The sequence below is a fragment of the Ostrea edulis genome, chromosome 9, assembly GCF_947568905.1.
Source record: "Ostrea edulis chromosome 9, xbOstEdul1.1, whole genome shotgun sequence".
Lineage (NCBI taxonomy): Eukaryota > Metazoa > Mollusca > Bivalvia > Ostreida > Ostreidae > Ostrea > Ostrea edulis.
In genome coordinates, this window is record NC_079172.1 from 17,583,080 (window position 1) to 17,596,271 (window position 13,192).

At 34.7% G+C, this 13,192-nt stretch overlaps 1 protein-coding gene and 2 long non-coding RNA genes across 13 annotated transcripts in view; 2 read left to right on the forward strand and 1 right to left on the reverse strand.

The window, feature by feature from the left end:
* Positions 1 to 185: 185 nt before the first annotated feature.
* LOC125664280 (uncharacterized) lies at positions 186 to 2,190 on the forward strand. The gene is made up of 3 exons (XR_008798464.1): positions 186 to 663; positions 826 to 898; positions 1,782 to 2,190. It is a non-coding gene; the product is annotated as an uncharacterized LOC125664280 (long non-coding RNA).
* A 473-nt stretch (positions 2,191 to 2,663) lies between these two features.
* Positions 2,664 to 3,785, reverse strand: LOC130050076 (uncharacterized). Its single transcript, XR_008798462.1, has 2 exons — positions 3,561 to 3,785; positions 2,664 to 3,108 (listed from the first exon to the last, which is right to left on the reverse strand). It is a non-coding gene; the product is annotated as an uncharacterized LOC130050076 (long non-coding RNA).
* Positions 3,786 to 11,387: 7,602 nt separating this feature from the next.
* LOC125659013 (alpha-1,6-mannosyl-glycoprotein 2-beta-N-acetylglucosaminyltransferase-like) overlaps positions 11,388 to 13,192 on the forward strand; it is a 56,311-nt gene continuing 54,506 nt past the window's right edge. For 4 of the 11 annotated variants that reach the window (XM_048890512.2, XM_056148722.1, XM_056148725.1 and 1 more), the window contains exons 1-2: positions 11,404 to 11,447; positions 11,553 to 11,683. The gene's annotated coding sequence lies outside the window, so the exon portion shown is untranslated. Of the gene's footprint in view, positions 11,684 to 13,192 lie in introns of all 11 variants that reach the window. The other 7 variants (XM_048890514.2, XM_048890520.2, XM_048890517.2 and 4 more) reach the window with 2 other exon arrangements.

The window sequence follows — 13,192 nt, forward strand, 5'->3', positions numbered from 1 at the left end:
ACTTCAAAGGAAGAAAGAGAAAAAGTTGTATTCTTGTGTTGTTGTCTCATAAATTTAATATAAAAAAAATTCCTAACATATTTTCCTACTATACTTGTGTCCAAACATACCTTCAAATATTTATTAAAGCCCCATACGACCCAAAAACTCGATCACAGCTTTTGATGATTTCGTTTGTAGACATAGCCATGTTAGGTAGCCAGTCAATTCGAATCCCGGTTCATTTCCATATTGGCACAATAGCGTCTAGATGTGTACTAATTCCCCACAAATATTTTAGCTAAATTGTTTAAATAATATACCACCCCAGTCCTATTAAATGATAATTATTCAAAAAGCTAAACTCACGGCAGTGCGGCTTTCATTAGTCATGAGCGGCCGCGCCGGCCGATCTCCATCTAATGGGCTTATGTAGCATTTTCGTTCATCTAGAGCTTATTTTACCTAATTACAAAAACTGGTACAAAATTGTTTTAATTTCTATTAATTATTCGTGTTGATAATAAATGAAGAGCGAATACATAACTTACAACCGATTTTATGAATAGATACCAATAGCAAGAGTTCGAATTGACCGGCTACCTAAGATGGCTACGTCAACAAACGAAATCATTTGAAGCTGCGAGTTTTCGGGTGGAGTGTGGCTTTAATGAATATTTGAAGGTATGTTTGGACGCAAGTATATAGTAGGAAAATATGTTAAGATTTTTTTATATTGAGTTTATGAGACAGCAACACAAGAATACACTGATTTCAGGCCTCAACCGTCCGCAGCTTTTTGTGACCCGTAAATCGAAGGTTTTTATAAGAGGTGGATCTTTTCAGAGAGCTATATCACTGTCATGATCGTGTGCAGGATTGGACAAAACAAGATGGCAGACGGCATTTCCAAACAAAGGTAGGCTCTTAAAACTCTTCATTTTACCGACTTATTAGACGACGAATTTATGAATTTAAAACACTGCCTGGCCAGGGAGGCATCATTAAGTTGATTGGTTGTTGGAATTCTTACTCATGTACACGTACAACTCTAAATTCATTGATCGAAGTTGACGATGTTGCCTCGATAGAATTCGAAGCGGGCGAAGATGTTTCTAATCATGTTTTCATGCATTTTAAGAAAGATACTTTAGGTAAAATAGACTCTGCACATATCGTTTGATGAAAACTCGAACCAGTGTATGCGATTTGTCCATTAAATTGCCTTGGTTAAATAGATATCTTGACTTGAACATTTGCTAATGTGCAGGATTGGACTATGGTCGTTTCCACAATAAACGTGCCGGATTGGACCTCAATTTTGGTTCAGGATTGGACCCTCTTTTTATCTTTATTTTCAAAATCCTTTATATTTTCGAATCTCGACTCCACTTTATCATATTTTAGTTTGATTAATGTAGCTTATTAGATTCTCAGACATTTCCAACATGACCATGGTGTATTTTGAATTTTTTTTTTACTGTTATCAAATTACATCGTCGTTTAAGTTCCCAACGACGACAATTGCTACTGTAAAAATATTCATTCGCTATCTCCTTCAAAATGAACCAATATAACAGATATATACATGAATCACCAATCTTTGCTTACGACAGATGTAACGTTGACTGTTCGTATCCATGAGATATAAGGCCATTTTGACCTATAAAACACGTGAGAAATTATCATTATTTTAGAATCCTCTGTAACAATATAAATTCGACGTTTCCTGAATTCAATTAACCCGCTTACATATTCCCTAATTCCAAACTCTGTTATATAGATTTTCTCCTTTGTTTCAGGTATCAAGCCCTAGAACTTCTTTCCATGAGATGGGTACACTTCGAATGTGCAAATTTGTGGTGAGGAATTCAAGACCAATTCTGAATTGCGTAGGCATGTATAAAGGAAACATCAGTCAGAAAAATTGTCTTCGTTTGTGACCAGTGCAACACACGCTTTTGCCCATTATAAAAGAAACTCGAAGTAAAAAATACATTGTTTTCTGAATACACGAGGTGCATACATACATGTATACCATGGCAGCCGTTTTATATATTCGTGTATGTACATTGTGAAACGATTATTTTTACGGTATTATGCTTTGTTTTACAGAGATACTACTAATCTTTTACATTGCATTTTACACATGTTGATTTGTCATTTCATTGAACCTAAGTTTTACGTGTTATTAAATATATTTCAATGTTATTGCGTTTGTATTGAACTGATAACAACTAGTGAAAAGATTGTATTGAAGAGTAACCTCTCATCTGAGCAGCAAATATTGAAAAAGAAAAAACACCATGGACAAAACTGCTTTTCATATAGGTTCATATTTCAGCTACAGGAGTGATATTGCGAATTTCTGAGAAAATATCCTTTTTATTTGCTTTCATCAGTATATGCACTCCAAGGTTGAATTCAATGTAATTACAAGAAACGAAAGGTTTTTAATGCTGATATTTACTACCGTAAGTAATTATCCTTGTAAGTGAGTTGGCCTCGATATCTTGCACGACATATGCACTCAAGATTATTAGAATTAAAATGATAGGGAATATTTTTCAAAAGATAATAAATCCCGCTTTAACAATCAAAACTGGTTCCAGCAGAAGCATACATATGAAAGGCACAAGTGCATGTGGACAGATCATTAAGTATTGAAAACATGAACACCTCAACATCTCATTGTCTTTATTGTCATTGAACAGCTTTGTGAAATGTAAACCATCATGCCTGAAGAGATTATTATACGTCAAACCATGCTCAGTTTTCATAATTCCATGCAGATATCACAAATGTTAAGTGGTTGGGAATCGAACATGGTCTACATGTGTATATACAATATAAATGTATTTGCTTCTGCAAAATGAAGACTTTTCAACATGTTGATCTTCGACAACAAGGCTCCTTCTAACGTGTGACAGAACTTTAGATTCATGTGCGCGGTGCAATTCTCAAACACGTAAAGATTTTCGAGCTGGCTCTTCCGGCTTACTGATAGTTCCTTGCTCCACGTGCTCTTTTAGGTTTGTCAAAACCATGGTTTTATTAGGAGACATAAAATAGAACACACTTCATTCACTTGCAACTTTTAAGCTTAAGGAAGTCCGCTCCTGACTGGATCTGTAAGAAAAAAATGCATGTATTTAAGAAAGGGTCCAATCCTGAACCAAAATCGAGGTCCAATCCGGCACATTTATCGTGGAAACAACCATAGTCCAATCCTGCACATTAGCAAATGTTCAAGTCAAGATATCTATCTAACCAAGGCAATTTAAGGGACAAATCGCATACACAGGTTCAAGTTTTCATTAAAAGATATGTGCAGAGTCTATTTTACCGAAAGTATCTTTCTTAAAATGCATGAAAACATGATTAGAAACATCTTCGCCCGCTTCGAATTCTATCGAGGCAACATCGTCAACTTCGATCAATGAATTTAGAGTTGTACGTGTACATGAGTAAGAATTCCAACAACCAATCAACTTAATGATGCCTCCCTGGCCAGGCAGTGTTTTAAATTCATAAATTCGTCGTCTAATAAGTCGGTAAAATGAAGAGTTTTAAGAGCCTACCTTTGTTTGGAAATGCCGTCTGCCATCTTGTTTTGTCCAATCCTGCACACGATCATGACAGTGTATATGTACAGTTCTCCAGCTACACTGAATCCGCTCGAGAAAGTGGGCGGGCTGTAATCGGCCAATGAAAACTCTTGTTGTATTACATCAAACATGTCATTCAAATTGTTCGATCGTCTCATTCAATTGTGTCGTCACACAACGCAATACTATATCGGGTAAAGCGTTCTAATTCAAAGGTGAATTGCGATAAAAGAGATCATCAAGTCGTTCATATCGAGCTCCAAATGCTATTTAGCGAGCAATAATTCCACCACATTGTAGCATGCATCAATTGAATTGATGAGAGCAATAATTAAATTGATGATATCTTGTCTACGAGAAAACCATGCAAATATATAAAAATGAAGGAAATGGTGGTCATCAATATCATTTCTAATCATGCATTTAAATCATTGGAGTATATGGTTGGAATAATTATAATTTGAGGTCAATTTATTGATAGGTCGTTTCTATTTTTAGTAACAGCGCATTCTGTATTTACACGTAGATTAGTCTTTGAACACAAGAAAAATCCTTAAATATTCGGGTTTTATTTTTTCAAAAATGCCAATCAATTCTGAAGGCTTATGAAAAGAATGGATTTTTTATGATATTTCCATGTAAACCACTTATGGAGAAATCATGTTTGACATCATAAGTGTCCATATAGAGATTACATAGAGCCTGTAATTTGGCATTGTGCAAAACTTTTTTCATTTTGTGTTATATGGTCAATTTTGAAATAGGTGTAGCTGCAAAAGTAACGCTTAAATTTCTTTAAAAGTGTATAATACTTTGATATCAAATCATTGTCTGTAAAATATAAAAAATTGTACTTTGGACTTTTGATCGTTCATTTGCAATTAAAATTTAAAAACTGACAAAAATGAATATTTTTAAGCATTTAAAATTATCTTTTAAAAGATTGAAGATTTAAAATTTGTGATATTAGATGCATAAATTGTTTGGAAATTTAATTTTATTGATAGATTTAACATTTTCTAATAAATAAATCCCAGTAATCTACTATTTTATATGAAAAAGGGGGTCTTTTAATGAAATAGACCTGTTGCTGGAATTACCTCCCCTTTGATGCACTCTTCATACGTAGAAGGTACAAAATGATAGCAATATTATGGAATGTTATGATTTCAACTTGAAATGGGATTTGAGAATTTGTACATCATGTTAACTTTATGTGATATCAGTGAATGACATAACAGTATCTGTGAATGTAATCCAGAAATTTCTAAATATTGGCAGGGTTTAAAAAGTATCCGGTACTTCGTCCTGTTATACTGCAAACTAGTACCAGTGGTCAGGCATTTTGTCATTGAAGAATTGAAAGCGTTCTTTCCTTGATAATTCATGCATTAACCGAGAATGCTTAGATGTTATATGGAGGAAATCAAAGAAAATATGCATCTATAGTCAGTCCAGGTGGAGCATGTGAGGATCTAGTGCAGCCCCCCCCCCCGAATTTGCAAAATGTATTTACCATCATGATTGATGACAAAAATATTTTATTAGTTTACATATATGCACTAAGTAATGAGGACAGGACAAAATAAGAAAAGTGTGAAATAAAAATGCATAAAGTGAACTCAAAGAATGTTTCTTCTTCAGTGCTCAATGTAACAATATGACCATACTTGATGCTTAATCATAGGTTACGATTCAACATGCGAAAATTTACACCTTTCTCTATTTTACCAACAACAAATATATAGATATTGTAAACTGATGGTATTACGTATATGCTAATGTAGTTTCTTAAAGTCATTGATGTAGGTAGAGTTTGGATCGTCACTATACTTTGTTCATCATGAGAAATTGATCGGGAAAAATTTGGAAAAATCATTTAACTGACAGGGAAACTGAAGATTATTTCGATCAGGTCTCTTTAGCTAAATCAGCCCCCCTCTACTTTTTTATGACAATCAATAAACAATTGAAATGGAAGCTTGAACTGATGAATTAAATCCTTGGACCCCCCCCCCCCCCATTATTATCATTATCAAGGATTTTGAGCTTCAGGTTGTCTTAAAAGTAATTTTTAGGGAGGTTGGGAGGTTCTATAAAAATTTTGCCACCCACCCACACCCTCCGCCCTGGTGATGAGTGCCAACTACGGGGCCTCTCCACTTAGCTACACTGTATGTGTTTAGACAGGACAGACTATACCAGCCGGGTCAGGTATAAACAATACATTTCATTACAAATTATATTACAAGCGAACTTCTTTACTTTTGTGCGAATTCGGACGTTATTATTATCTGACTTTCATCTTCGGTACAATTTATGTGATTACTGTCAGTTGGTATTTAAGCTATATTTCATTTGTATGTGTAATGGTGTTGGGAGTGGAGTGCGAATGCAAAGAATATTTCTGTATTTAGATATATTCAACATTATTGATTATTTTATGATTTTAACAAGATCATTCACTATCTAAGAGCATTTTACCATTACCACTCCTCTCCTCTCAATATAATGTTCATAATCATTAATTTCCGGTATATTGAATATGGCTGCTCCGAACCCTTTCGCATGGATTTAGAATGTAGAATAATACGCTACATGTAAGAATAAAAAACAAAAGAAAGACAAGAAAAGAACATGCACATTCCTTTTAGCTCACCGGGATGACTATCCGGAGAGCTACATGTATTGTAATGACCCCAGTGTTGGCGTCGGCACCACTTTAAGGAAACATTTTAACCTGGGTTATATCTTCTAAACCAAGGGGGTAGGGTTTTGATATATCCCTTATTGATTCCCCATGAAGAGACCTTTGATGTGGTACCAAGACTTTCGACCTTGTGACCTTGACCTATTTTTTAAAAAAAACTTCAACCTGGGCTATGTCTTTTGAACCAATAGGGATAAGGCTTTGATATTTTACATATATAGATGTCTCATGAAGAGACCTTTGTTTTGGTTTGACCTAACGACCTCTGCCTTGAACTTTGACGTACTGTTCAAAAACTTTATCTTGGTTGTATCTTTTGAACCAAGAGTGATAGATCTTTGATGTTTCAAACATATATGTCAATTTCTTTTGTTATCAGAACAGTCAACGTCGACCTTGGACTTTGACCTATTTTTCAAAATCTTTTAACCTTTTGAACAAATGGTTAGGTACAGTCATCTGACAACTCTTGTTTTTATGTACATATTAAGCATGTTATTTAATTGTTTAAGGGTTGCTACTCAATTTTTTTCTGGGTACTTCATTTGTTAAAGTTTGATGACATCTAAAAATTCCTGACCACAAAGTACTTTTTATCTAATATATTGTACCTGACAACTTCATATGACGTGTTAACTGTCCCGAGGAAAAGATAAAGATTTGGGGTATTATACTGTGGATATTTATCAAGTTCTGTCTTCACACAAGTTTTACCTTTGAACTTAAAGCACGCCAGTCTTTAAATTGGTCTAAATGTTACTATGGCAACAATTTTATTTGTTTTAGAATATCAATATTGTGACTCTCATACAACTTTTCAAAAGTTACATTGCTGTCTGGCTTCGTATTTGCGATTGAGTTTGATTATTTCAGAATGTTTTCAATAACCAGTCAGATTTTTAAAAAATAGATTTATCCTTATTGTATCCATGGGAAAAGCAAATCTATGAAGAAATATGATCCAATTGCTTGTGGTATATCTAAGTCTCTGTAGGACCACAATGTAAACTAGTCATTTGTACTAATCGTGCTATCCTGTCTAAATAAAGAATTTATTATATATAGCATATAAATTGGCATGAAATATGTTTTTAAAAATTGCATTTTAAAACTACACAAATATCAATTTTGTTAAATTACAACTATTCATACGATGCATATTATTTTTTTAGAAACGTTATTTTTTCAAATTTTGCAATTTGTCACCATGGTAACCAGGACCCATAGCAACAAAAAATGGTTGATACATACTTCTGGTCATCTGATATGAAATCATAAAATTATATAAGACTTAATAAGATAACAAGGACCATGCATGGCAAACAGGTTTAGGTGGCTACCAGAATAAAAGCTCTACAAGCAGGAAAAAATGCCCAACTTGAAGTGTTAATATAATTACTATAATCGAGAGTCCAAAGACAGATTTTTGATATATCGTAAATATATACTTCTTCTCTATAAGATGAAAGTAATTTTGAATAAATCAAAGCGTTACTTTTTGACTACTAGTTGATTCAAAAGTTATCATTTTCTGCAATTTATCAAAATCTGGAATCGTGCCAAATTTGTGACCTTTGTGCACTTAAACGGAAGTAAAATTTTAGATTCCCACTAAACAATATGAATATGCATATCCAGTTGTTTTATAAACTGTGTCAATTTTAAAAAATCCATTTTCAATAACCTGTTAGAATTTTTAAATAGAAAGGGTAAAATATACATAATTTTACCCTTTTGTCAGAACAAAAGTGCTATTTTTAGTAACATGGCTGCAAATCCCTATCCAATGACTACACCTCCGAAAAAAATATGCCAAAGTATTTGATATTGATGTACTTTATTACACTCAAAATATGTTGTTGATCCGACAACCTTGCTTCCATCACATTTTGCATGGTTTTCTCGTAGACAAGCTCTTAAGATATCTTCAATTATTTGAGTTTCTGTTGATATGGCGCTCCATAAAAATGTGCATACATGTTGATTATCATAAGTTGTTGTAATTAACTGACTTTAAAAGTTTTGCATGATACCTCAAGATGCAATCCATCAACCAACATTTGAACATCATGGGCATGATATACATGTATATATGCAGACTCTTGGATGTACAAATGTATACCACAATGCAACAAGGGGGATTGAGTACAGGCATCTGTTTCTGTAAATAAATTATCATGACGTCTGCATACTATTAGAATATACAGACATCATAACTTATTTACAGAAACATGCCCATGGGATTGATGTTGGAGGTGGGGGTGTTGCTCAGTCAGTCAATCACTCATCAGCCAGAGATTACCCGGGTCCTGACATGGGCGCCAAATGTAACGGAAACTGCTGAGTATTGAACCCAGGACCTCTGACACAACTGTCCAGTACTCTACCATTCAGGTATGTAACACTCCCACATAATGGCATAACAGATGTTCATCGCACAGTTCCAAAATGAAAGGACAGCCCCAATATAGAAATACATATGGGCACAAATTGTGCTCCACTATTTGCTGACCTGTTTTATACTCTTATGAGGCAGAATTTATTCTAAACGCAGAAGAAAAAATCTCTTGCATTCTATGGTGGCCTTCAACTCAACATCTACATTATGTGAACATTTTATATATTGATAATACATGTACTCATTTTCATGCATAATGTCAATTTCTTATACCTCAGGGAACTCAAAATAAAAGACACCACAGCATCTTCCATATCTGCTTCATATTTGGATATTTCATTGAACAATTAGATGTCAGTGACAAGTAAAAATGTAATTCTATGACAAAAAAGATGACTTAATTCAGCTTTTTCATTGTCAACTCCTCATATTTATGTAGCAATTAATATTCAATTATATCCATGCATATGGTTTTCAACGGCTCAACTGATTTAATTAAAGCGAGAGCATGTTCTGCATATGATCATTTTTTTTAAAAATCGAGACAAGCTACCAACAAATAAGTTGATGTTACAGAGGTTTCAGTAGTTTTGTTTAAAGTTAGCATTTCACAAATTCTATATGGTTGTTATAGAATGATTTAATTTGCAAATACAATTAAGCTATCTGCACTGCAGATGAATGCTGTCTGACGTGATTCATCCGATTGATGGGCCATTCTTCACATAATTATTTTGACCAAGGATTGCTCTATCATTATATGTAGGGCTCATGGTGGGTGTGACAGGTCAACAGAGGATGCTTACTCATCGTAGGCACCTTAGTTCACCTTTGGTACGTTGAGGAGTCTCTTAGTTAACATTGTATTCTTCATAATTTATATACATCTCGGATCTGTATGGGATTCAGATCATTGTTTGGTTTTTTAGCTCACCTGAACCGAAGGTTCAAGTGAGCTTTTCTGATCGCTTTTTGTCCGTCGTCTCTCTGTCTGTCTGTCCGTCTGTCTGTTAAACTTTTCACATTTTCGACTTCTTCTCCAGAACCACTGGGCCAATTTCAACCAAACATGGCCAAAAGCATCCTTTCAAGTTTGTTCAAATGAAGGGCCATGTCCCTTTCAAAGGGGAGATAATCACAAAACTGCAAAAATAGGGTGGGGTCATTTAAAAATCCTCTTCTCAAGAACCACTGGGCCAGAAGAGCTGAAATTTACCTGAAAGCTTCCTGACATATTGCAGATTCAAGTTTGTTCAAATCATGGCCCCCGGTGGTAGGATGGGGCCACAAGGGGGATCAAAGTTTTACAAACAAATATATAGGGAAAAACTTTAAAAATCTTCTTCTCAAGAACCACTAAGCCAGAAAAGCTGAGATTTACATGAAAGCTTCCTGACATAATGCAGATTCACGTCTGTTCAAATCATGGGCCCCTGGGGTTGGATGGGGCCACAATAGGGGATCAAAGTTTTACATACAAATATATAGGACAAATCTTTAAAAATCTTCTTCTCAAGAACCACTGAGTCAGAAAAGCTGATTTTTACATGAAAACTTTCTGACATAGTGTAGATTCAAGTTTGTTCAAATCATGTCCCCTGGGGATAGGATGGGGCCCCAAGGGGGGATCAAAGTTTTACATACAAATATATAGGGAAAAACTTTAAAAATCTTCTTCTCAAGAACCACTTAGCCAGAAAAGCTGAGATTTACATGAAAGCTTCCTGACATAATGCAGATTCAAGTTTGTTCAAATCATGGGCCCCTGGGGTTGGATGGGGCCACAATAGGGGATCAAAGTTTTACATACAAATATATAGGAAAAATCTTTAAAAATCTTCTTCTCAAGAACTACTGAGCCAGAAAAGCTGATTTTTACATGAAAACTTTCTGACATAGTGTAGATTCAAGTTTGTTCAAATCATGGCCCCCGGGGGGTAGGATGGGGCCACAAGTGGGGGGGGGGTGTCAAAATTTTACATACAAATATAGGAAAAAGCTTTAAAAATCTTCTTCTCAAGAACCATTGGGCTAAAGAAGTTGACATACACATGAAAGCTTTCTGACATAGTGTAGATTCAAGTTTGCAAAGGGTAGTTTTAAGCCATAATAGGGACTAAGGTTTTACATGCAAATATATATGGAAAGTCTTTAGATATGGGCCAAGGTGACTCAGGTGAGCGATGTGGCCCATGGGCCTTTTGTTTCTTTTATTCTTGACTAATGTGACTAAATTTGCTACAGATTCATTGTATGTTGCTTAACTGCAAGGCATAACGTACGTGTGTTAATCAAATAAGATAAAGACACTGTTAAAATTGATAATGAGCTTTTAAATTTGTTTCTTTATTGATTTAATAATATCCACAGGTATTGGAATTTAATGTAAATATTGGATAGCATTCCTAATTTAAAAAAAATCATGGGAGATTTTATTTTATCGGGAAAGAATTTTTTATTTTAATCTCTGTCCTAAAAAAGCCACGAGATGGAAAGTGGACCATATGTACAGTATATATAAGTTCAAAATGAAAACTTTCAAATTTACCTTATTCAGTTTAAAATGCAGTTTTAGTAGAAAGTAATCGGGGGGGGGGGGGGGGGGGGACCAATTGTGTTACTCCTCCCAGAGATATATATGTCTGCTCCTCCTTATTTCTCCACTATTATTTATCCTGTCATTAGTTTACCCATAGAAACTTCCGGTTATTGGTGAACCGACTTCCGGTTTTGCGAAAGCGAAAACATTTTTGTAAGTAAACCTTCTATTGACAGTCCACTGTTTCTTCGAGAGCTAACGAAACAGTTGGTTAGCTAATTTGTTTTAAGATGTAATGTAATATTCATGTGCACTTAGTTTCAGAGTAAGCTAGAGTTCATCTGATTGAGCAACACGCGCAAGATCTATGGTAGATCTATATGGTGTCTCGTTGCTCTTGATCTTACCGGAATTAGACAGTCGGAACGTTTTATTTACGCTAGTTGCAGGTAGAGATATTAACATTTTTAGAATAACTAAGAAATTATAGAACATTGTTTTGTACCTAATGAGATTTTGAGGATAACTTCTATCGTTAATTTTGTAATGATGTAAAGTAGTGTTATTTTTTTGTTTCTCACTGCAGTGAAAGTATTCTCGACTACATTATGTGGACAAAGTTATAGATATTTTAACAGACATAAGCAGAGACATATATAACAATGTTCCTGTGTGGATTTTTCCGGCAGGGGGAGTGGGTTCTAGATTCCTAGTAATTCTATCCTGGGGGATCCAATCAACCTGGTAATTAAGGAAATATATTTATTTTCTTTCAAAGTCAAGGATCCTTGATTCCCGCATCCCAGATAAAGCCACAACCAATTGAATTAAGATGTTCAAGTTCATATTTGATTTTTTTCCCCCTGGATTTTTTTCCTTGAGATATGCAATAATGACAAGCTAACACACTCGCTTCTCACTGCTGCACCCCGAATTCGATCCCCGTGATTGATAGTGGTTGTATGTGAGAGGGTAAGGTGGTCACCCACTTGGACACATGGGTTTCCTCCAGGTGCTCCGGTGTCCTCCCACACAAAGGCCCCCTAGCGCAAACATCCGTGCAAGTTGATAAATAGTTAGTACTTGTATATAGCTTTAATTTTCATTGTTGATTATGTATATCCGACTTTAAAGATAAGAATTGTTAATAGGGCTGTGCGGTGCACCGAAAATTTCGGTGCACCGCGATTCATACCATTCGATTCGATGCACCGATTACAAATTCCGGATTTCGGTTCGGTTCGGTTTAGATTTTACTTCCAAAACAACAAATATGGCGTCCGAGTGATGTTGAAAACATGTGGATTTTTATGCAACAGAGATTTAAATCACTACTGTGTTGAGAGTTAGCATTTTCACCACTCATATACCAACAGAATATGGTCCGTAGGATCATTGCAGTTTATCTTTACATGACATATAGCATTTCTGTCAGTGGTGGAATGAAATCAACATCGTAGGTAATGAAACAGATTTGACAGTTAATATGAGAGAAGTAAATCAATAAAGGAGAGTTTTCAAAAACTCTCAATTGATAGAATTATTGAATTTTTGCATATCAATGAAAGCAATATCATATACATTTTAGATTCACTATAGATTTGTTTAATAATCCAAAACTTATGTAGCATATTGATATAACAAATTTTGATAGACTGTCAGTGTTTTCTTTTTTCTATCAAAGTTATAAAATGTCATTATGAATAGATATGATCTTTACAAATGACGACATATAGTTATATAACTTGAATAAAATCAAATCAAATATGCTACTCATTAAAATTGTTAATTTTTGTGGTGTCATTAGATAAATTGGACCTAACATGAACCGAATCGAAAATAACCGAACCGTGCTGTTCTGAATCGAAACCGAACCGAATCGAGCTAACCCTGAATCGTCCCAGCCCTAATTGTTAAATCATTATATTTAATGATCAGTGCTCTCTTTAATACTTTTT